The following is a 25,802-nucleotide window of genomic DNA, read 5'->3' as shown; positions in this document are numbered from 1 at the left end:
TATATATCATAGAGCTGTCAGGACACAGGCTATTCTACAGAAGGTCTTTTTTCCTCATGTTATTATCTTGCTCAAGCAATGCAGCCGTCACGGTATTATGTTGTAAAGTTTAAACAAAAATGATCTGAAGACCTGAATCAATGAGAACTATTTAAAAAAAATCACGACTGACCTCGGCAGGGACTACAGGGAGCTGAGCACAAGAGATTAAAATAAATATGAGCAAAGGTGAGATGAGGTTTCCTCCTTCCAGCATAATTACCGCTGACAATCCTGGCTGATTCTATAATTCCACAATCCCAACACTTCACAAAGACACTATAATTGCCTTGTGCTGGCCCTTTACTTGCTGCAGCGTTCCAGTAATTAATATTTTTCCGGGATCGGTCTTGAAATATATTTCTGCATTCTCATGAAACATAGCTCATAAGGACGTGTGGAATTTTCCAGGAAAACATGAAAATACAGCACTGGCAGTCATGGCTGTCTCTCTGCATGGCTGTCTCCTTGCACAGTATTCCCCTGCTCAGCCGTCTCACACAAGGCCCCAGGAATATTTCCATCATTTGGTGCTAAATACACATCACACATGTAAGAATTGAAGAATCCTGTGGTAGCAGTAGCAAAGCAAACAAGAGCCCAGTCATGTGACATAAGACTCTGACATAATCCTGAACTGCTCTGTCTGTTAAACACAACCAATCTCTGTACAGTTACTTCCAGAGTAGCTTACCTTTACAGTAAAACATTACAACACCATTCAACAACTATAATATCAAAAAGAATTTAATTGAAGAACTACCTGTAGTTATATAATGCGGTAGGGCTAAAATGTATTTACATTTTGGTGCTTCAATAAAGTGATGAAAGCAAAACAATGAGGATGTCCAAACTAGTGATACATGTCATGTCCATGAGACATGAACCAGGACAGCACTTATTAGGACAGTGGCAGGACAAAAACCCCACTCCCTTTGAAGCACGCTTTGAAATAGCGGCAAATTACACTACAAATAATTACAAAAAACAGACATTCACATTAAACAAGTCAATTGAAGGAGATTCTCTGAAATCCCTCCAGAGCTGAAGGCTTAAAGATTCACTCAGAGGATCCCTTTGTATTCATTTACTGAGGACTGGAAAAAATGAGGAAAACACATTCTACTGTTTGTTTATGAGTTCTGATTCATCTCCAGTTATTCCATCTGAAACATTTGGATTTCAGAGGATACACAGAGCGAAACACACACACACACACACACACACACACACACACACACACACACACACACACACACACACACACACACACACACACACACACACAGTTTTTAGAGCTTTAGGCCTGAGAGAAGCATCTCATTAGTAAATCTTTAATTTCTGCTTTTCCCTTTTCATACAGGGGATCCCTTTTCTTTTTGCCACTTGTCTTTGTTATATGGATCTATAACATGTATAAATATCTGGGAATGAAAGTGACTGCAATGGAATTAAATACATAAAAAGCAGAGTGAGGGAGTCGGACGGACACGAGGCTAAAACGGCATCATCTCTAAACTTAATGAAACAGCATCCTTTCATTTTTCCCCACTAATTATAATAAAGACGAAAAAACATAATAAACGTCTCCCAGCCCCCACCTGCTAACAGTAATTATAATAGACTCAACAATAAATGGTAAAGCAGCACAGAGCTGCATCTTAGGAATTCTCAGGGGTCTGTGGATTAGCTCGAAAAGCCTGAATGATTAAAATACACTAATTAAAATTTTGTGTTCCTTGGTAACTCGTCTTCCAGGGGCTCTTGCACTGGTAAAATGGGAATAAATGTGACAAAAGCAAATACTGCTTCAGACTTCAATAAGCAAACATGCTTAATAAACTTCTCGCTTTTTCTTTCCCCTTTCTTACGCTGAGAAAACCGAGGCGTCAAAGGTTTATCGTATTTGTATCATTAACTCTTTGTTACAGTACAGCTGGAAAGAAACATTTTGTTTGAGTTTTTTTTCCCCTGCAGAACAGTATAAAAACCAAATGACCAACGACTTGGTGGAAATAAGCTCAAGTCGACACAACAAGGTCACTGTGGGTAACGGCGGGAGCTTCAAATGAAGCACACCAACGTGACGATGCCCAAATCCTCGGCACGGAGCTGCAAGCATGATGGCAGGACGTCTTCAGAGACCCAACAACGCAAGTCCTGCGTCCTGCAGCAGGGTGAATACAACGATGTTGTGAAGCGTTATAACGTTATGTGAATAGCGTTAGCCTTTCACAACAGTGGGGGGGGGGCTTTAAGTTTCAAACACGCTCGAAATATGAGTAAAGCTCACACAGAATGAAGCAGATATGATCTTTTTAACAACTTCTGAGAAGCTCGAGTCATGTCAAGTTGTCTTAACAATATGCCAAAGACCAGCCAAGGTTTAGAACAGGAAGAGGTCAGAAAACAGACCTAGTTCTCCTGGTACCTTTTCCCTGTGATCAAAATGACTTACAGCAAAACACATGTAATGTGTTTTCACTATCAGCCAGCTCAAGGGGCCAGTGCGCCCATGTCATTGAGTAACATGCATTATGGATAAACACAGCTCCTTGCATTGTCTGACAGGGATGGAGAGAATGTCAGACAAAAGAAAACAACAACGTTTGATCAAAGGGGCAAGAAAGATCATTACTAACTGCACTACACCCACTTCATCTAAAGAGGCTGGCCATCTCCCATAGCTGGGCTTCCGTGGCAACCATAATATCACCAGAGCAGTTACAGTGCAAATCTAATGTGTCACCCATGTGGTGAGGGGCATGCTTATAAAGAGCATGAGGTTTGGGGGGTTTTGTTTTGGGGTTTTTCTTGTGTGGGGCCCCTGAGGGACCCGTCCAAAGAGGCCAGGAGTCCTGCCCCGTGCATTACACTGTCTCTGTAAATGATGATAATCTGTTGTTTTCTGTCAGCAGGGACAACGGAGCGGGATAAAGCCCCCCCACCCCCTTCATGAATTCCCCCGTCTCTTTGAGAACTGGATACAGCAAGCGAATCCCCTGGTAAAATCACAGAGAATCAAACAGAACAGAGATATCAAAGTACCGAGAACACGCCGAGGTTACCGCCGACAGCTGCGCAAGACGCACTGGGACATTCGGAGCAGAACGAGGGAAAAAAAATCTTTCAGAATGATGAAACGCAGCTATAAATACCCCGACAAATGTTTGAGGGGCAAAGGCTATTGGATGAATAACGGGACATCAGTTCAAATATCATAAGAATAGGTGTGAGAGCCCGTCTGAGCTCAGGACGGTGTTCTGCTGTAACAGGAAGATCTCTCTCCTCCTTGGGTAGTATTTGGTCATATGCAAGATGGTTAGTTTCATTTATCTTTTGTGGGGTCCGTCCCCCCCCCCCCTTGTTTTGAGGGAAGGGTTGTTCTCACTGTCACTACAGAGGACCAGGCCAGAGCGCCCGGACAGTGAGGGGTGTAAGCCAGACACAGGCCTGGAGCTGCAGGTGTGGCCTGGCCTGAGAGCCCTCGTCTTCTCTGCCAAGGATTCAAACTACTGCGCTGCATTAGGACGGCTGTAATCCCCACTCGTATTACCGGGCCGCTCAAAAGACTCAGAAAGCCTGCTTATAAATTTAATTACCTTTTCAGCAAAGCAGAGCTTAGGAGCCAATGACCGGCTATTTGCACTGCAAGCCAGTGACGGGAGGGGAGCGAGGGGCAGCTGGACGTATGAGGGGGCAACACAGGAAGGTTACACACCACCGAGGGGCATCAGGGCAAACGGAAGCACCACACACCGCCACCGGTGACTTTAGCTAATCAATGAGTCAGGCAGTGCACCAGGAACAAAAGCATGATGGATTGAGGGGACAGACAGAGCGCTTACATATATAAGTATATAGTTAGATAGTAGCTTAAGTATAAATCCTTAAGTAGATAGTATTTAAGTACAGAAGAAAATATCAGCTTAAGTATATATACTTAGGAATATAGTATTTAAGTATAAAGTAGCTAAAGTATATATCCTTATGTATATAGATGCCTCAAGTGGACAGAAGATGAGGGCATGAGTGGAGAGTGCAGAGGCCTGTTTATTGGGCAGTGTGTAGAGGTGTATACTTATAGGTGCATACTTATGTGTATGTATACTTATAGGTGTATACTTACGTGTATGTATACTTATAGGTGCATACTTATGTGTATGTATACTTATATGTGTATATGTATAGGTGCATACTTATATGTATGTATACTTATAGGTGTATAATTATATGTGTATGTATACTTATAGGTGTATACTTATCTCACTTAAACCCTGATCTGGCCCTTTTACGGAGGGGCTAGTATGCATGCCCTCCCTTTGTTTAACAAAAAAGTGAACATGACTTCCTGTTATAAAACTTCTGCCTCACTGCAATTACACAAAAGAAAATGAACACTTTCAGGTTGCCCTGGTAACCTAATTGCATCAGTACATTGCACACAGGAGCCAAAGTAACTGAATTTTGATGAAAAGGCGGCGATAATTTACGGCATTGAGAAATTAGTTGCCGTGGCGACGCGTTAATTACATCTCAAATTAACAATGCAAGTGTAGTGAAATTAAATATAAATCATATTTTCTGCATAAATTACAGAGGTTGATTAGTGCGAGCGCCAGGAGAGAGGGGTTGGGATTCCAAAGGCCTGTCACATCAACCCCCCCAAACACCCCCCCCCCAAACACCCCCATCTTACCAGCTCCTTTTAGAGAGAGACACTCCTCCTTTACACCACACAACCACACTATAGCACATGCATGTGTGTGTGTGTGTGTGTGTGTGTGTGTGTGTGTGTGTGTGTGTGTGTGTGTGTTGGTGTACGAGATAGTGAGAGAGAAACAGGTAAAAATGAAAAGAAAATAGAAAAAGCGTAAAGATGAAAGGAAAGGATGAGTGAGCTGAACATCAATTTCAAATCAATTTCTACATTGTCTGTTTCGTCAGTGTGAACCAGTCAAGCAACAACACCTGTGCCAATGAAAAATTCCGGTCCTTACAAGACTGTCCAGTCCCCACATAGTTTCCGTTTCAGATGTTACACCTGAATGTGTGTATTAATTCCGCTTCTATTAGGCACAAGGTGACATCCACAATCAATGCGTCTGAAACTCCACCCCATATCCATGGCTTGAAAATATCAATAACAATACCCCTGTTTGTTCAAGGCTTAAGGATATTAAGGAGCGCCACTTCCCAAGGACAGAAACATCCGGAAACACAGAATGGGATCCAGGCCAACACACATTTATAGTTTTTTCCTACACTGCACAAAACATTTACACTTGAGATAAAGGTGTGAATCTGTCGTGTACGGTTGCATATGCACCCTTAGAGCATTTAGAACAAGCCATGCAAGTCATGTGTGTTTGAGGGGGGGCTGTGGGGTGGGGTGGGCACAAACTGTGGCAACAGGAACCAACTTGAGCCATCTAAATTATTCATCCTCCAGATGGATTGCTTTCCTCTTGAATTTTAAACTCAAACAGACCTACTCACCAATGGTTTGCAGTGGCATTTGCTGACATCGCTCCAAGCCGCAAATCAGCTCATGCCATCATGCCTGGATGCAACTGGGTACAAAAAAAATACAAAACTAAAAAAACAAAAATAAAATGATGATGATGATAATAATAATAATAATAATAATAATAAGAGCCGAGTATCAAGGTGATCTCATGGAAGCACCCTACCCATACATACCCATACACCCTACCCTACTGCCTTCTCTGTCTCCTCCCCCTCTGCCTGTCTCCCACACCAGCCTACTGCTACCTGTCTCACACACTATCTTACGGTTGATACCTGTCTCACACACTGTCCTACGGCTCATACCTGTCTCACACACGGTCCGACGGCTGATACCTGTCTCACACTGTCCTACGGCTGATACCTGTCTCACACTGTCCTACGGCTGATACCTGTCTCACACACTGTCCTACGGCTGATACCTGTCTCACACACTGTCCTACGGCTGATACCTGTCTCCCACACTGTCCAATTGCTGAGACCTGTCTCGCACACTGTCCAATTGCTGAGACCCGTCTCCCACACTATCCTACTGCTGAGACCCCTCTCCCACACTGTCCTACGGCCGATATCCATCACACACTGTCCTACTGCTGAGACCTGTCTCTCATACTGTCTCCTGCACCATCCCCCTTCTTCTGGTTAAAACATAGGCATGGAGACTGACCTTGGCAGAAGGATTTGAACAATCAAACAGCCCAAGGGACAGTGACTACCTTACAGCTGCTAAAATGTGAGCAAAATCCAATAAAGTCCATGTGTCTCTTCAGCAGTCCTTGGAAAGCACTTTTTTTTCTGAAGTTACATTGATTCTATTTTTTAAATTACTTCCACTCCATTCAGAGCTGGCACGAACTTCTAGATGTAAAATTAGATATTTAATGCAGCTCTTTAGCAAATAAAAATGTTGAATGACGTAGTAGCAGAGGTAGGTATTCAACAATTTTACTCAAGTAAAAGTATTGTTACTTGAACCAAATTTTACTCAAGTAAAAGTATGCATCCAGAAATGTACTTGAGTAAAAGTTAAAAAAAAAAAAGTACTTTGACTATAAGCTACTCAAGTAGTGTGTAAATGCAGAATACTGTCTCGTGTCAGTAAATTACATAATGGAAAACATGATGTAATTTGGAAAACAATGACTTTTAATGATAACGAAAATAATTTATTATAAATAAATATAATATATAAATATTATTTATTATAAATATGTATTTTTGTTTGTTCCTAATTATTAGGCCTGTGTAACTTCAATAAGTTCCACAAAGGCACTAACTGAGGAGACTGTCAGCCAATACGTGCAGCTACAACTTGACGCCAACTGAATTAATTTGTAGCAAATTTTGGTTCAAATAAATCATCATCTTGCTAGTGTGTACACTCACAGAGTTTGAACTGGTTTTAGTATTGTAATCTATTGTTAGATTTTATAATTACATCATACAAAGTTATGCCTCCAGTTGTAACAGAGATATAACATTACACAAAGAAGTCAAAATTATATATACGGCAAACTTATCGCAACGTGTTTCCTCAAATTTCTTGTAGGCTGAAATGTCCACACGTTTGGCAGACACAACTGACAGTGCATTATATAACTGTCCTTTTTACACATTTGTAATGTGAACATTGGCTGTGAGGTCAGGGATGCTCGGGAGGTTTTTCTGTCTTCATACTTTCTTGCTACCGGTGGAGAGAGTTTGCGTATGTGTTCACGTGACTGACCGACTTCATTTCATTGGTCACACATACTCCGGTGCCGAAACGTTGGTCAGTCTTCTTGCTGAACAAAAAATTATAAAACTAAAGCAACGGTAGCGCGCGGCACAAATCCGATTGTATCGGAGTAAAAGTCGCGTTTTTCTCACCACATATTTACTCAAGTAAAAGTCGAAGTCTTTCATATTAAAACTACTCTCACAAGTAATTTTTTTTCCAAAAAGCCACTTGAGTAAATGTAACGGAGTAAATGTGACGCGTTCCTACCCACCTCTGCATAGTAGTATGAATGATCAACTGTAACTATCTATAGGCCTAATTACAACTTTCATTGTTTGAGACCGGCTGGTTAGTCCCATTAAGAATAAGAAACTGAGAATTTCCTGCATATTCACATTCGCTATTACAGACCTTTCTCCCCTCTGAAAGTGCTTGAGTGAGAGGCCTGGTGAGCTCTGGTCAGAGCAACTCAAACACTGCTTTGAGACCTGTGTTTGGAGAGCTGTGTTTTAAGAGCTGTGCTTTGAGAGCTGTGCTTTGAGAGCTGTGTTTGGAGAGCTGTGCTTTGAGAGCTGTGTTTGGAGACCTGTGTTTTAAGAGCTGTGCTTTAAGAGCTGTGCTTTAAGAGCTGTTCAAGTTCAAGTTCAAAGTGTTTATTGTCATATGCACAGAGGAAACAGGTTTCCTTAGATAAAACGAAAAACTTACTTTGCTCCTCACTAAGAATGCCAAATATGTCATTAACAAATACCTGTGCTTTGAGAGCTGTGTTTTGGGAGCTGTGTTTTGGGAGCTGTGTTTTGGGAGCTGTGTTTTGAGAGCTGTGTTTTGAGAGCTGTGTTTTGAGAGCTGTGTCTTGAGAGCTGTGTTTTGGGAGCTGTGTTTTGGGAGCTGTGTTTTGGGAGCTGTGTCTTGAGAGCTGTGTTTTGAGAGCTGTGTTTTGGGAGCTGTGTTTTGAGAGCTGTGTTTTGGGAGCTGTGTTTTGGGAGCTGTGTTTTGGGAGCTGTGTCTTGAGAGCTGTGTCTTGGGAGCTGTGTCTTGGGAGCTGTGTCTTGGGAGCTGTGTTTTGAGAGCTGTGTTTTGGGAGCTGTGTTTTGAGAGCTGTGTTTTGGGAGCTGTGTTTTGAGAGCTGTGTTTTGAGAGCTGTGTTTTGAGAGCTGTGTTTTGGCCTGCCCTTTGAGTCGACTCATGATCACGAAAGGGGTGAAAAAGCTACAAAACATAATTGGAACCAGCCATAGTATGGAGAGCAGAAAAAAAAATCATTTTATATAAAGCCCAGAAAAACACAGAGGTCTGGAAAGCCACACATAGATTATCCATGTGACACAGTGCACCCGCTCTATGAACTCTGATAACCCAACAGCGGCTCAAAGGCACGGGTAGATCGCGATCATTTCACATTAAGAATACCTGTTTGACAACAGCCTTGAGTGTGAATCACAAATAGGTGCAATAGGATCCTACTTCACTTAGAACCATCCCCTCCAGCAAATGGCAAGAAAAAAAAAATGATATTACTCAGATGGTGGTGATGAGTATAGGTGAGATTACTTACACAGACTAATGTGTTTTGAACAGCGAGGTGTCTGTCTGGACTGCACTGATCTGAGTCTGTTTCAGTTATACTCCACCTTTTCTTTGCCAATGCCTTTTTTGCAACACTTTTGAAACAGAAAACCACAGAGGGTAGGTGTTAACAATGTAACTGTGGTAGGACTATAGTTTCATAGGAAACGCCCATGAAAAATATTTTGCCAGACATTCTTGTGAAATATACATCTCCATACACCCAAACATCACAGCTTAACATATAAAATACCACAGTCCTGCGCTGTAGTCTATAGAGGACTACAAACGCCTCTGCTTCTCTCTGACTTCTGAGAGACTCCTGCGCTATGCTACCGATGTATAACCTACATTACTGATATGACCAACCTCAACTGGCAGGGGTCCATTCACACAAACTTACTTCCTGGCCTTGGACAAGGAGATGGATGGACCTCAGTCTCTAGGGGCAACTCTTCCCCAGCACATATCCACTTATAAATGAGCCTGATGACTTTTAAAAGGACAAAGGATCATTAGGAGAATAAGTAGCCTTTCACATATTCTCTCTGCAACGCCCCCTGAAAGTAATTCCAATGCATTTACACAAAGGAGAATAGCTTTACTGGGAGAGGCAGTGGTTTAATGGTCCAATACGCTCTTGGCCCAACTACAATTATCCTCCTATGATGGTGCAAAAAAAGAGAGGGGGGGGGGGGGGTCATATGCTTTAAGGGAAAAGTGAGTTCAGCTGAATGTCAGAGTACACAGAAACATTTGGTTTTTATGAGTAAATAAATCATTTAAATGAAAAAGAAAGATTACCACAACGGTTATTACTCTCTGCACAAACAAACTGCAGTTGATCAAGGAAAAAAGAAAACATTAGACGTGTTTAGTACAAGATGGAGAGTTCAGTCTATAAATCTCGGACAGAGGTTTGACCATGCAAATTCTCAAAAGGGCCTTCTATGCTATTGGAACACAAGAGGAAAGAAAATAGTCTGTGATGGTTTTTAAAAAATGTGCTTGACTAAGACATGAGCTTGAGTGAAAGCCAAGCCCGGGGCGGACTACATCCGCCTGTCCCGTGTCGCGCTGGCTACATCCGCCGGTTCCGAGCCTCTTCACACACATGCTCTCACATGCTCTCCATACGCCTCGGCGGCGGAGAAAAGCGGCTTCTCGCACATGCACAGCGTTTCGTGGCCTGGAACATGTCTCTCCGCTCCCTAAGCCCTCGCTGGCACGGAGAGCTGCGCAGAGGTGAGTGCGGTAATGGAGATTGGGGTTTGAATCTTATGCGTGCCACGCGGCAGTATTCACACTGGACATGGGAGAGTCAGCACATGGCCATGTCAGTCAGTTCTCTCAACAGCATTCCCAAATACTATATGTAAGGATGCACTCTGGCATTAAAAAAGTGACGATTATGTTACCCTGATGACTGAAGTTTAAATAAACTTTTTACAAGGCTTGCAAAAGGCGTGACAATATAAAAAAAAAAGCCAGACCTTCCTGATAAGGTTATATAAAGAAAACTCAGAATAATGCACACTCCCCAAGGGGGAACCAAAGGAAAATGGCTTTTGTATCAGGAGGGGGATTATACTGGGGAGCTGCCCTGCGTTCCTGTAGATGTCTTAGCCAAGTTAGTTTTATAGAAGGGGTATTTGAACACCTCTGAAGCGGAGACATCACGTTTGTTCTTCTTATAGTGATGGAGCTTTAAAAGCTTGCTTCAAAAACATCTGCCAAATACACAATCTATTGGGGGCAGAGATTCAGCTCCGCAGTTTAGACCACTGAAGCATACTGTTTGGAAATTTAGTCATTTGCTATTCTAAACTCTGAACTTCTCATGTATTAATGTACTTTACAGGACTATAAATACTGTAAGAATCCAGAATGTTCAAACGTAGTTATGCTAAGGGTGGACTGATGATGTCCTGGTTTTAAATGCAGATATTAAATAAAAAGAAGTGACAGAGCAATGAGTTAAAAATAAATGAGTGCAAGTTGAACAACATATCATTGGGCAACACTGTACCGTGCGAAAAAAATCACTGAAAGCAAATAGTGAAAAGTCCACACCAGTGCAAGCTGGTCTGGTTTTGGTCTCCTCTGATCAAGGGGACACAGTTCCATCATCCGCAGTGTGCAGAAAACACTTCCAGTCAGCACTAAAGGCCTCACAGTGGGTTAGAAATTGGTTAAAATTGAGACCTGTGCTTTTATTGTTGACAGGTGGAAATTTGAAGCAGCCACAGAGAGGCGGTAATGGTGGCGGAGGAGAAAGGGAAGGGGCTCTCGAAACTGACACTCCCATTAGGACCCTACTGGAAAGTGAAATATTTGATCATGAGAGGGAAATTGAACAAAAATGAACTGAAACGAGATATAGTTGACTTACTTTCTTTCTGGCTCCCGGACGTGGATGTCACTCAGACTTAATAAACATTTGAATTTCCATTTTATCACAGAAAATAGAGTGTGAGAAATAAAATCAGCCAGTTTCACCCTAATGGACAAAGTAATGGAGAGCTGAAACTGACACAAACTATTCTGTCCATAGTAATACCATCAAAATGAAAGCACATTGACTGCAGGAGTTTTTCAGGGAATCAATTCAAACTGAATAGTGGCCTTTTTCTGAGGTTTTTTATTTCATAATGGTTCCAACAAATACAGCACTCTGGATTTTGGGCAACAGGGTGTCACTCAGGGTGATAGCAACACAGCCATTTAGCCAATAGTGTATAGTGTTGTGGTCAAGGAGCAGACCAGGAAGTGTGCTGTGCTCACTTTCCCTCGGCCCCTGCGCTTTGACAGGTTACAGCAATTCCACTTCTAGTCTACAGTGTTACGTAAGAGGTCAGGTCATATCGGATAACCTCTGGGGCCAGAAAACTCAACACCAAGAGGATCCAGCAAGGATCGACGCTCGAAGACACACACACACACACACACACACACACACACACACACACACATGTACACCCACACACACACACACACACACTCACAATCTGCAGTATCATCATCATAAAGAGCTGAGAAGAGACTTGTAGCCAAGCCAATCACATTCATACACGAGGTGCCGTGTTGAGACAGAAAGGGTGTGGCACCAGTCAAAAGAAACCACACTACTTCAAATGCCGTAGGCTACAGACTGCTAAAACAGACCATGAACATATATCAGTTAAAACCTCGTGTCATGCAGGGATACCGTACTCAAAGATACACCAGCAGCTGCTCCGAGGCATCAAGAAATGTGCGTCTACAAAAGTTACAAAGTTCCTCCGCTAATCAGGCCTTTTACTTTGTTTTTTGAAGCCCAGAAAACAGTGACAACACTGTGAGATGCAAATCCACGCCTGCTTTGTTTTTGACAATAATTACAGAAAGAGAAGCAGGGGAGAAGGCCTGACGTCTGGGTCCCCAGTGCTCTGATGCGCTATTAATTATTCTGAGGAAGACAGATGTTAAATTGTGTATGCCCATCAGCACTAAGACTTTCTGAAGATTTATCATTCATGTAAATCATGAATAAAATATTTCCTTGCCGAGAGAAAACGTTACATCTGTTTGGTGCATCACAGATACTGTGATGCAAGAAAATCAGCATGAGTGAACTTCAGTGACCATCTAAACAAACAGTAACAAACTCAGCAGACAAAGTTTAGCAGGCAAACTAACTTTGGTCTTTCTTTATTCAGAGCATGAAATCAGATTATGCTGATGCTATATATACATTCCCGTGAATGAATTTGCATAAGTATTTAGTTATGTCCTAAATAAGGGACGTATTCGACTCGTGAGTACAATTTTTCAGATTAGCTTTATTTTGATACTTCATTAGTCTTTATGAATATTTACAAATAGCCATTTAAATTGCGGTGTGAAAACAAAAAGCGATGTTAATCACACTAGCCCTTCACACCCTTCAGGAGCAACAGAGGATGTTCTTCTCGGAGTATCACTCTCACCACCATGCCACCGTCCACCCAGTAAAACCTACATGAGCTGGACTGGTGTCTCACGGACACGTGACTAAATAAAACAGACACAGGCCCAATGCATCACATGAGAGAGAGAGAGACAAGAGAGAAAGAGCCAAAGAGAGAGGGCAAAGAGAGAAAGGTGGGAAAAAAAGAAAAAGACAGAGAGAAAAAGCCAAAGTGAGGGAGAGAGGTATGATGAGTGGGGGAGCGAGGAGGAGGTCAGGACACAGGCACACGGACGTGGGCCTTTCACTTCGCCCCTGGCCACCATCACGGCAGCCTGGCCCTGCAACAGACAGCCAGGCTCACACAGCAGATGGAATTAATGATGCGCAACAAAAGAGATCATTTCACTGTGGTCCCGAGAAAGCCACAAAGAGGGCCGGGACGTTTGAGTGATAGGGCCAGCCAGTCGCCAGGGGTTAGACATGGGCATCGCGTCTCGAGGTGCAAGCCCTGAATAGAGGCGCCCCCTGCCCTGCTTCACCGCTTTCATGGGCTGCACACAATCAGCCCGCCACTTTTTAAAAAGGAGCATGCGAGAGGGGGGGAGAAATCAAACGTGGGGACCCCAGACCGCCTTTTTTTTGTTTTGTTTCATCCTTTTCCATGAGGGCTGTCAGCAGGGAGTTTACTGCAAACGCACTGTAGGTGCTCCTGGGGGCGCTACGGTTAGTCAATCATAGAAGAATATAAATGCAAGGGGAGGTGGGAAAACACGCACCCTTACAGTCTCTGTGCCTACTGACTAGAACAACAACAGCAATAATAATAATAATAATAATAATAATAATAATAATAATAATATCCATGCTGCATTTTGCTGTCGTTCAGGGTGAGATTTGAAAAGCTAAAGTATTCTAAAACTCTTCCCTTCCATGCTTCCTTTCTCCAAGTTGTATTGTAAACTGCAGTCTTCTTGACAATGTTGTGTAACGCAAAGAAGTGAAGGAGAAATAAGACAATTAAAAAATCAATAAATTATTCACCACAGTGTGCATTTGGATTAGAATATTAGGTGTGGCAGACCAGGGCTAGGGTTTAGTCCGTTTATTGTCAACGTCCTAAAATAACACAAACCTACCTGCAGCTCAAGGGAAGAGAAAAGAAAGAGTTTCTATGTCACCTCTTTTCTGAACAGCAGACAAAATTCAAAGGTTGTCTCAACTTCATTGCCCTCTGACGAGCACAGCCCAGCGCTAACGAGGGAGATCTGGGTGCCCTTGGATTCGGGTGAAGAGGATTAAATCTGAAAAACCTCTCCTGAGCTGGTGTCTTAAGAAAATAGTGTACCACAGCCTCCCCCTCTCCCTCCCTCCCTCTCTCCCTCCCTCCCTCCCTCTTTCTCTCTATGAGTGTAACAAGCCCGTCTTCCTGAAAGTGTGGTGTGAACACCTTCCCCACCCGTCTTAGAATAGGTGGAGGCAGAGAGCCCGGGGGCCCCAGGCCACCTAGGGAGGGGATTTATGCTGGATGTGGCTCAGTCCTGAGCCGCTGATATCGGGAGCGTAGGTGCAGCGCAGTGCTGACACTTCCAGCACTGAGGGCCCGTATTAGAAGCAGGTTAGCGCTGATAACACTATCAGTCCTCTCCCGCCGGGCCCGCCATGCCCGACCACGCCGGGCCTAACTCTCAAACACAGAACGCGTGCCTTGACTCTCTGCCATATTAACTCTGATTGTAATGACCTTCATTATATCAGGTAGCGTTATTATACCATGTAAAAAAAAAGGGCCACTCCTCGGGGTTCTGACTGTCAGAAGGGGGGAGGGGGGGGGAGGAGGGGAGGTTGGGCTTTTTGCTACCGCCAACACTCATTTTTCCGGGCCACGTAAGCCGTGGCGTCCACTCCCATCGTGACAACAGCTCCGTGTTGGAGGTGGAGAGTCGGTGTGGCTCTCAGGAGGATGGAGGAGGCTGGGGGTGGCGATGGAAGGAGGAGGAGGAGGGCATGACCCTAACCAAGAGCTGGGGGAGTTCCCTCACCACTTAGCATGCGCCATGCTCGTTAACCTCAATTTTCTGCCCATTCCCAGCGCCAGGCCTAGCTTCCTGCAAGCGCAAGGGGCGGACATGTCCTCTGGTGGCAGGGGTGGGCAAGGCTCCGCAGGGCTCCACGGGGCTCAGGAGGGGAGGGAGGGGGGTTGGGTGAAGCCCCACGAAATCTCCCTGCTCATCCCCAAACGCCTGCTGGCTCTCTCAGTCCGTCTTCCGCTCTCCGTCTAGGTGCCGTCATGGCAGCCGTTACCCACGGAGACCTGCTTCTCCCCAATCACCTAGCAGAGCCAACAGAGAGCGGTGCGGGAAGGCTGGACCAATCGGTGGGCAAGAGGTCTGTTCAACAGGCAGCAGGGGCGGGGTGTGTGGAGCAGGGGGCGGGGATTGGGGCCTGGGGGCGGGTGGAGGTGGGTTAGCATGTTTCTTTTGTGCTGAGACGTGAGTTGGGCTGACTAAATCAGCTTGTTTTGGATTAGGAGACAATCAGCCATGTGTAAGCAATGCTTTACTGGGAGATTCCTCCATAACAGTATTAACTTAAAGCTTGTAGGTGGTGAAGACCATGTCAAATGAGCAAAACGTTCCACAAATGAGACATTTATGGGAAAAAAAAAACAGAAATGTTCATGCTTTTTTCATCATTTCGAAACAAATATATCAGTGTCTGATAACAATAAATAAAACAACTTAAAGCTCTGCGCACAAGGCCAGTCTTCTGTGTGCGTTCTCAAAGCCAATGTAAGCCACAGGTTCACTGCGGATGTATAAAGAGGCGTCGCGGTGACACAGGAGAGAGAGGCAGAGGCAGAGGCAGAGGCGGCCCCGCCTGCACCTGCCGAGTGCTGCCGACTCCCGGGTTTTCAGCCCTTAATTAATCCAGGCCTCTGGGTATCGTGGTGTGGCTGGGCCGCTTCTCCGCATGTGTGACTCAATTAAGCTGTGTTGTGAACCGGAGGTGCCACTTCAATATTGCCCGGGCCCTCCGCCGTTGTGCACGCGCCCGCTTGGATTTTGCATCGTGTGAGAAAGTGTCGGCGCGTTCATGTCGTCCGCTGCACTGGTACCGTGAAGGGCTCGCAGCTGTGCCAACGCATTTAACGCACACATTTCCCCACTCCCGAATATGCTGCGTTACGATGACGGATACAAAACTTACCTTAACATTTCAAGGCTGTGTTCAGAAAAACAGACTTAAAAAAAAGGAATCTTCAAGATTGCCCTCTTCTCTCAATACAAACTGTATTATTATATTATTTCTTAACAATATATTATATTATTTCTTCATTTATATTTGTTCGGTGATACCGATGCCTGAGTGTTTACCACATATATGGCATATTTAGTGGACGTAAACTGAGACGTGCTGCAGGATTAGGCCTTGTGGCAGAACTCACCTTCTAGGTGGGCTGGTCTCTCCAGCGAGGTTCAGGATCGAGGATGTCTGTCTGTCTCTCTGTTAGTTGGTGCTGGGTAAACACATTTACATCTCTGCAGGCTGATCCCTACACAAATGACACACAGAACAGAAGCTTCACACGCAGGTTTATACGCAAGATTTTTCAGTTTTCAAATGAGCACCATATAAACAAATAAGCATTCAGTTCGTGTGAGCTTTCGCGCGTTCTTTAACATCGATTCCGTCAGCGGACTGTTTTTACACAGGGTTTCCACAAAGCCTTCTGTTTCAAGGCCAAAATAACTGCTTTCATTTCATTGTAAAATCCGCCAAAAGCCCAATTAGATATTTAGAGAGAAAAATACGACTTTCAATTTGCCAAAACAAACCACTCAGTAAGTTAATAAAAATACATTATCGTCCATCTTGCGCTCTTATTAGATTGTGCATTTCTGCATGCTACCCTTTCAAAGGAAAATAGAGACTTCTGGATTTATAAAAAAAGACATGGGAGAACCTTTAGAGTGCAGACAAAGACAGTCCAAATGATATAAAAGCAGCATACAAACGTTTAGAAGCTTTCAAGGCAAAGCATTTTCTCTTTTTTCAGGAGCAGCAAGCGCTTGTCTCCATCTGCGTAATACCTGACACAACATCTTACAGTTCTGCATTTGTGAACCGAGTTGTTCCCTGGCAAATAAAAACAAACAAACAAACAAACAAACAAACAAAACCCACTGGTAGCTATAGGCTCATTTGCAAATGACTTCCTGAAGTCACTTGAAAACCAAAAACAACTGAATGAAAGGGCCAAACTAATGGCACTACACCACCACTTTTTACCAGTTAAATAAACTAAAATCATAATAAATAAAAGTAATTATTATAGTTGCTAATTACAATGCTAATTACATTGCTAATTAAGCCACTATAATGTATGCACCACATAAGAGTTCTGCTGTGCCACAGTCAAAATGTAAAGTCAAAATGTATGCACATCAGACTTATGAACCCACTGTTATGATTTCAAAATACATTTTTGGCAGTATCATTGACTGAATATAATTAAATTCAAATCCCAAGGCAGTAGGATTTGATTGTAGCTTAATTCTTTGGACTTACAAGATGTATTTCAAAAGAAATGTCCAAAACATATTATACTCTGCAACCTTAACATGTGGTTTTTTTAATGGTAAAAGATTTGAATTGTGTGACACTGCATGAAATGAAAATGTGGATATTAATGAAAACTAATGTTCTAAGTGGCATTCTAAGTGTTAAGGAAAAACTAGGTACACTTTAGTCATTTTAATTTCTTCTCAGATTAGAAATGATACTTTCCTTTCCTTGGTACACCTGTGACTTCTGCGGAATGTTTTATAGGAAACTGACCCTGGTTGGAATGTTGATGTTACCACATTTACAGAAAGCATGCAAGCATCTGGACAGAGTCCTGTAACAATACGCAAATCAACTGCCTTGAAAATTGAAACGTGCATACGCACACACACATGCACACAGTCACACCCACCAAATTTACATTTATGCCATGTAGCTGATACTTTAATCCAATGCAACTTACAATTCCGACTGAACACAGCTGAGGGTTAAGGGCACTTCTCAGGGGCCCCACAGTGGCATCTTGGCAGTTGTGGGTCTTGAACAGGCAACCTTCTGACTACTGGTAACCAAACAGCCTCACACCTGCTCTTCTGCACACCCACACCCACTCCTACACTCTGTCTTGGTGCAGAGTGGATATGATAGTCATCATTTCTTTTGCTTAAATGGGAATTAGATTTGGGGGGGGGGGGGGGGGGGGGGGGGCTGGGGTTGTTCTGGGGCAGAAATATTTGTCTATAAACTGTGATACAATACTTCGATGGATCTGAATCTAATGGATCCAACCACAGTCAGCCCACCTCCCACAGTTAAATACACTAAAGCAGGAGGAACGCACCATTCTCTCCATGTTGAGTGACTGCACACTCACTTATTTAAAAAAGTCCAGATGATTATGTAGAACCAGAGTTGATGTGTCATAACATGAAATGTTTTTCACCACATTTTTTAAGGATGATCTCAGAAACTGCAAAAAAGTACACACCCAAAAGTAAAAAAAAAAAAAAAAAAAAAAACAACAACATGATCTGCTGTCTTATGTTTGCTGAAAACATTCCAAAAAAAGTCATCAGGAAGTGAGCTATGACAGAAACCTTCAAAGTGAGCAAAGATAAGGTCGTCTGAATGCACAGCCACACACACACGCACACAGGTAGTCTGTCGGAAGTCTCGATATGGGTTAAGATATGGGTTAAGGGATATAGTAAGGACACACTTATCATACCATAATCACCATTTCGTCACACTATGGGGGTGGCCCAAAATTTCTATTCACAGAATTCCAAAACACACACACCTTTCCTAGTACATATTCTTTCCTGGGTCACATTCTTTTTTACAGACCCTGACAAACAACTGACATCAATGTGACATGATTTATTCCAGTTTACAGAAGTGAGATATTCTCAAGTTTGAGCTTCCCGAGGGTAAATTACCGATTAAAGAGGGCTGGTTTAGCAGGGGAAAGTTGACTGTGTGTTCAGATTATGATTCAACCTTCATTTTGTGGCTGACGTGTTGTTTGCCTAAAAACAAAGCCATATCAAAAACTTAGCGGGTGTATGTTTGCAGTGCCTTCTACTCCAGGTAACTCCAGTTTTTAGATCCTTGTTCACGGGTCATACTAGAAAACCCTAACTGAACTTTTACCTGTTCTTCGGTGCAATAAAACATCAACAATCTTTTCCTGATCATATTATATTCCTGACAGTTCAAACTGAGAGATTCCAAATTAAGCTGAATTAAGAAAACACTAAGCTGTCATGACTGGATTACTGGAGTATGTACATATATATACACACTCTATGTATATATGTATAACAAACAGGCCTCACTCCTAGCCACACTCATAATTTCTAAATTTCCATAAGAGGTGTAATATCAACGGTGTTGTCTCAGTGTCATAAAACCGTGTTACAGTTAAAAGCTAAAAGCAAACTGATGAGAAGTCATGTGACAAAACAGAGGGACATTGCTCTTCAAGAATAATTGGAATACTCTCATTTCTCTGTTAACATTTTCTTCTTTTTCTCCTCATGCTTTACCTCCCCTACAGTGCCCCACCTCTGGGAGATAATGATGGTTGTACCACACACACACACACACACACACACACACACACACACACACACACACACACACACACACACACAGCCCTTGCCTTGTCAGATCTAATACAACTCGTCAGGTTTTCTCCAACACACATGAGCAGACACCGAGGCCAGCGGTGGTCCCTTCCTGGGTCCACGTCACGTCCGCAAACGTTCACAGATCACACACAGTTAAGTCATTTGCTAGCCATCGCAAACATGTTGACTGTAGCAGAGTCTTTTCTGAATGGTACATCTGAGAGATGAATGATCAGGCTTCAATGTCTCTATCTCTCTATCTCTTTCACTCTCTCTCTCTTTCTCTCTCTCTCTCTCTCCAGATGTAATGTGATCTTTCTTTCTTTTTATCTATTAATGATTTCAAAGGCCTCCAACCAGGATTGCTTTTATTCAGTGAAATAAAACCCAGCTGCTTTCTTTGTTGTGTGTCTGTGTGGGTGTTCTCTGTGTGCTTCTGGTACAGGGCAGGGGGGTGTGGAGGGGGAGGTTGGCTCTAGTTGAAGAAATAAAGGATAATCAACTACTTTTGATTTGACTTCCTGTCTAAACAAAACACATAATCAAACCATTCTATATTTATGTACTCATAAGAAACTAAGACATATTGCAATATGCTTACGATATGTTTTAAAGTAAAGTTTTTAAATAAAGTTATACGTTATTACAATATGTTGTTTACATTTTTATGGGGCAAAATCTTGCGCTTCAAGTAATTCAAGTAATTCAAGCAAATGGAGTGCGTATCGAGTTTTGTTTCAGTTAAACGGAACAGTTGTAAACTGAGCAAGCTGGGGAAGTCTTCGGCTGTGAACAAAGAAGTCTGAAATTGTGCTCAAAGTGGCTCCCTGAACTTGTTGATTATGCATGAGAAGAGCGTCTCTGTCTTTTACTGGAGAATTTACAGGCTTGGTGTGATTTCTATAAATCAGCCATGCCCACCAAGCAGTAAACTCCAATTGTTTCTTCCATGTTTAAGGTCTATTGTCCATTAAGGAATCGTTGGGTAATAAACAGCAGTTTTAATCAGCTCTCTCCTGTTGATGAGCTGATGGCTAACGCCACCCACCGATCGTCCCGCCCACCATACAGGACGGGACTTCTGTGGAGATAGCCATACGCCGCGGGTGATCCACTGAGCTTCTGAGAGAGCGGACACTGCTTCACCACCACAGTTCTGTTTTACATGAGTTCCAAAAAAAAAAAAAAAAAACCAAACAAAAACATATGGGCCTGCAGTGAAGGTCAGTCTCCTATAATCTGCTAAAATCTCTACAGAGGTCACACCCTAATAAAGTGTGCAAATATTGTACAAAATGGAGGCTGTTGGGAACAGCTGGTTCAATTATCATGAAGATATTTCTGACTTGTACCTTGTACCTACTTTTTAATAGGGCACAATGGCTTAAAAGATTTTTCTATAGGGAACAATGGGTTAAAAACATTTCAGTTAAAGTGAAGGTCTATGTTGCCTGGAGCAAACCACGCCTAGCGTGACAGCACATAAGAGTCACTAATTAAAATTGAAATGAAATGCAAAGTCCTCCAGACTAGGCCAAAGAACGCCAGTATCGTAACTTATACTTTATGACGACTGTTTGTGGATATTGAATCTGTTAACCAAGTGCACCATCATGAACCCCAAATAAAATGTAAAAAAAGCAACCCACTTCTGTACTCCTGACTCACACACACACACACACACACACACCAATGTCGCCTAGCCAGATCAAAATTGCCTGAAGCTGGGCTATAGTCCCCTCTCTGCAGCGAGCAGTTCCATTCAAAACTGCTTTTAAAGTGAGTGCACCAGTGGTCTCTCACCCACCTCGTCCCACCGACCCACTGACCTCTCCACTGCCGGATCACACCGGGCCGTCCCCCAGGCCCACCGGTTGCCACTACCACTGTAAATCCTCCCGCTCGCTCGTGCCCCAGTTCGGGTAATTAATAAAACCTCCATTACATGCCTGGTGCCCGTTGTTTGCTATTTCAACACCCCATTTGTGCCACGATTACAGTCATTATCAGTCACCGCCATTAATTCACCCACTGATGCCAGAACTGCATACTAATAAATTGGGCTTTAAAATTTTTTACCTTTCAAGGAGTTGGTGTTGGAGCCAGGCCAGGAAGCTCCACTCCTGATTAGCAAGCTTCTCCTGACTCTGAAAGGGCCCTTTCAATAGGGGCTGCTGCATCTTTGGAGATAGTTCAAATTTCCCCCCACTGATTATTCTCTTCCCCTCCAAAATGAATCTTTATTAGGCTTAAATCCTAAATAAAATGAAATTAGCAGACTGCAAAATATTGCTTTCTTTTTTCGACATATTCCCTGGTGCCTCCATGCAAATTATAATGCTTATTTATGCAAATAAGGTGTCGTCTTTAATTAGTTTTGCTTGAAGGCATTAAAATACATGTATTCTTTCCCCAAAATGTATTTGTTTTCTTGCTCTCTTCAGTCAAGTTCAAAATGACTGATTATTCCAGCTAAAAAGCTTTATTAATTTCATACTTCTTTGTTTTGCCCCCCCCCCCCCCCCGCCCTGTGCTGACAGAGGCCGTGTGGAGTGGCACGTGGGGGACGGGGTAATTCACGCTGTCCCTGCACTGGAGAGGTCTCTGGACCACTCTAACGGCTCCCAGCGGGTGTGAATCCCTGTTTAGCGAGGCCGGCATGTCCCTCACCTGACCGCTCCAACTCTTACCCTCTCCCAGCTGTCTAGGCATTCGTGTCTGCCACCACATATACGTGCACGAGCAGCACGTGCCAGCTCTCAGACACGCGTACGAACACCCAACATACACGCTCACCGGCCACTTTATTAGGTACACCCGTGTAACTGCTCATAAACGCAAATGTCGAATCAGCCAATCACATGGCAGCAACTTAATGAATTTAGGCATGTAGACATGACCAAGACGATCTGCTGCAGTTCAAACCGAGCATCAGAATGGGGAAGAAAGGTGATTTAAGTGACTTTGAACGTGGCATGGTTGTTGGTGCCAGACGGGCTGGTCTGAGTATTTCAGAAACTGCTGATCTACTGGGATTTTCACGCACAACCATCTCTAGGGTTTACAGAGAATGGTCAGAAAAAGAGAAAATATCCAGTGAGCGGCAGTTCTGTGGGCGCAAATGTCTTGTTGATGCGAGAGGTCAGAGGAAAATGGCCAAACTGGTTTGAGCTGGTAGAATGGCAACGGTAACTCAAATAACCAGTCGTGAGCATCTCTGAATGCACAACCTTGAGGCGGATGGGCTACAACAGCAGAAGACCACACCGGGTGCCACTCCTGTCAGCTAAGAACAGGAAACTGAGGCTACAGTTCACACAGGTTCACCAAAACTGGACAACAGAAGATTGGAAAACCATTGCCGGGTCTGATGAGTCTCGATTTCTGCTGCAACATTTGGATGGTAGGGTCAGAATTTGGTTTCAACAACATAAAAGCATGGATCCATCCTGACTTGTATCAACGGTTGATTGTGATGGTGGTGATGCAACGGGCCCATTAATACCAATTGAGCATCGTGTCAACGCCACAGCCTACCTGAGTATTGTTGCTGACCATGTCCATCCCTTTATGGCCACAGTGAACCACCTTCTGATGGCTACTTCCAGCAGGATAACGCGCCATGTCATAAAGCGCAAATCATCTCAGACTGGTTTCTTGAACATGACAATGAGTTCACTGTACTTGAATGGTCTTCACAGTCACCAGAGGACCTTTGGGATGTGGTGGAACGGGAGATTCACATCATGGATGTGCAGCCGTCAAATCTGCAGCAACTGTGTGATGCTATCACATCAATATGGACCAGACTCTCTGAGGAATGTTTCCAGCACCTTGTTGAATCTAATGCCACAAAGGATTAAGGCAGTTCTGAAGACATAAGGGGTCCAACACGGTACTAGAAAGGTGTTCCTAATAAAGTGGCCAGTGAGTGGATGTTGAGTGGCGTCTTGGTACCACTGGTCCACACCCCCCACTACACACATTTGGCAGAATGAGACTGATTAACTGATACCCGCATATTCCACCAACCTCCCCCAAAACCACATCCTCCAGCCTAACGCAACGTGAGTGTGTGCATCGTCTCATCAATCAAATGCTAATACCAATGTAAATTCTGACGGCCTGTCAGCTTTCACTGCTCACTTCTGCACTGAAGTGCGATGCCCTCTTAAACGACTTTCAGACGCCTTTTTACCTTATTTTAATATTTGTTTAAAAGGTTTTCCACCGTTACAGTAAATCTCCCATCCGACACCATTTTTATGCATGCACTGATGATTTACAGCTGAGCGGCAAGTAGCTACCCTGCCCGGAGAAACAGAGTCATGGCCACTGGTGCCAGACACGGCGTAGTCACACAGAAATACACGCTGTCACCTACTGTATTCAGGCAGGAGACACAAGGGGTGAAAAAAACTTTGATTATTGTTTACCGTCACATCAATATTCAATGTCCTCAACAACCTGAGATGGCTGAAATTGCTTATTCTACAAACTCTCACACAAACACAAACACACACACCGATACACACACACAAACAAACACATACACAGATACACACATGCTCAGACACACACTCTTTCACACACCACTGTACCCCCTGCAACATGATTTATGGAAAGGAAGCTAAAGCCATTATAGCATTTTTATTATTATTGTTCTTTCAAGGCTAATGCAACAATAGATTTTTGCATGATTGATGCTTCACACTAAACATTAGGGGATTCCATTAACTTAGCACAGAGGAGCGCTAAATGGCATGAGTTTTATTATTGTTGCATTTCTTTCTGGCTTTTTTTATTAAAGAAAGAGAATATCAATATCAATTTCTGATATGAATTCACATTCCTTAGATCTCACATCAAGGCATGTCTGAATTCATCTGGCTGTCCACGCAATTGCTGCTAACAGAGCTGATCATATAAATCAGTCAGTCACTGGAAGCCACTTCAGGGGAAAAAAAAACTCCAGAGCGGAGTGAAATCATGCCAGAAAACGTCGGTGCTGGGAGCTTCCACTAAATCAAGAGACTTTGAAATTTTGGTCACAGATGGCCCGGTATCAGCAAAGAAGAAAAAAAGTCTGTCACTTTGAACTCCTCCCCCTCCACCGCTTCAATTCGCCTGCCCCTCCTCCTCTCCTTTTCTGCAAAATATTTAAAAAACTCTCGCCTCTTTTTGTGGGAGCAGCGAATGTGGCAGCAATATGCTGAAACTTCAATCAGCACAGAGGAAATTCCACTTGTAATAAGAAGGAACTGGTTTGAATCGTCGTGCTGTGTCGCGGCGCACGACGGCGGCCGCGGGGCCCAGGCCTCCACGTGCCCGACATCTACTTCTCCCTCCGAACAAATCTGTGTGCAAAACGCTCCTGGCGTGGGGCCGTCTGCCTAATTGGGACCTTCTGCGTGGCCTCGTGGGAATGGTAGCGGTTGCGACCCAGATGAAAGCCCCCCCCCCCTCCCCCAATCTCCTCCCCCTTCCCTCCGTAGTGCCTTTCGGAACTCTGCGGGAAAGGAGTGCGGGGCGACGCCCCCTCACACCTACTCCGCCCACCCTAGCGCCGGTCCCAACACGACCTGAACCAGCACCCAGAAGTCCAACCTTGGCACGCGCGGTGTGTTTGTGTTTATGATTGACTAAAGGAGGAGAGGGAAAAAAAGAGGCAGTATGAACGAGTGCACGAGAGAGAGAGAGAGAGAGAGAGAGAGAGAGAGAGACAGACGAGAGGAGAGAGAGAGAGACAGAGAGAGAGAGAGAGAGAGACAGAGAGAGAGAGAGAGAGACAGAGAGAGAGAGAGAGGAGACCAGACGAGAGAAGGAGAGAGAGAGAGAAGAGAGCAGAGAGCGAGAGAGAGAGAGAGAGAGACAGAGAGAGAGAGAGAGAGAGAGACACACTGAGACTGTGCGTGTGGGGTTTGCGTGTGTCTGAATGACTGTGTGCATGCGTGCGAACACGTGCATTATCTTCCTCTCATGTCCTGGCGATACACTGGTGCTTATGGGAATTGAGCCAAACTGATCTTTTGCCCAAAGTGCTAATTGTGACACTCTGTGTGCACAAAGCTGTTATTATCTGAAAACGTAAACGGGGAGCTATGCCTCACAATAACAAGATTCTGCAATAAAACCGTGTTTTGGGGGGTCGATCTTGCAAAGCTGCATGAGACATATTAATAGTACTGTTGAAGAGCATGGCACTTTTCCATTTGGCTGGTGGAAAAATAAATCTAAGTAAAACACCTGGTACACACCTCAGGCTTCAGGTTACGGACCAGAAATGGCAGCCCAGGAGCTTTAGGTGTTATCCACA

At 43.7% G+C, this 25,802-nt stretch overlaps 1 protein-coding gene across 2 annotated transcripts in view; it reads right to left on the bottom strand.

Moving 5' to 3' along the window:
- Positions 1-25,802, bottom strand: part of casz1 (castor zinc finger 1) — a 149,103-nt gene that overhangs the window by 103,160 nt on the left and 20,141 nt on the right. Inside the window, exons 2-3 of one of the 2 annotated variants that reach the window (XM_077018491.1) lie at positions 16,234-16,341; positions 5,539-5,612 (exon numbers count right to left, since the gene is read on the bottom strand). The gene's annotated coding sequence lies outside the window, so the exon portion shown is untranslated. The remainder of the gene's footprint in view (positions 1-5,538; positions 5,613-16,233; positions 16,342-25,802) is intronic. The other variant, XM_077018490.1, reaches the window with a different exon arrangement.

The sequence above is a fragment of the Brachyhypopomus gauderio genome, chromosome 10, assembly GCF_052324685.1.
Source record: "Brachyhypopomus gauderio isolate BG-103 chromosome 10, BGAUD_0.2, whole genome shotgun sequence".
In the NCBI taxonomy this organism is placed as follows: domain Eukaryota; kingdom Metazoa; phylum Chordata; class Actinopteri; order Gymnotiformes; family Hypopomidae; genus Brachyhypopomus; species Brachyhypopomus gauderio.
Note: the sequence above shows the minus strand (reverse complement) of the source record. Positions and strands in the feature narration are given on the sequence as shown.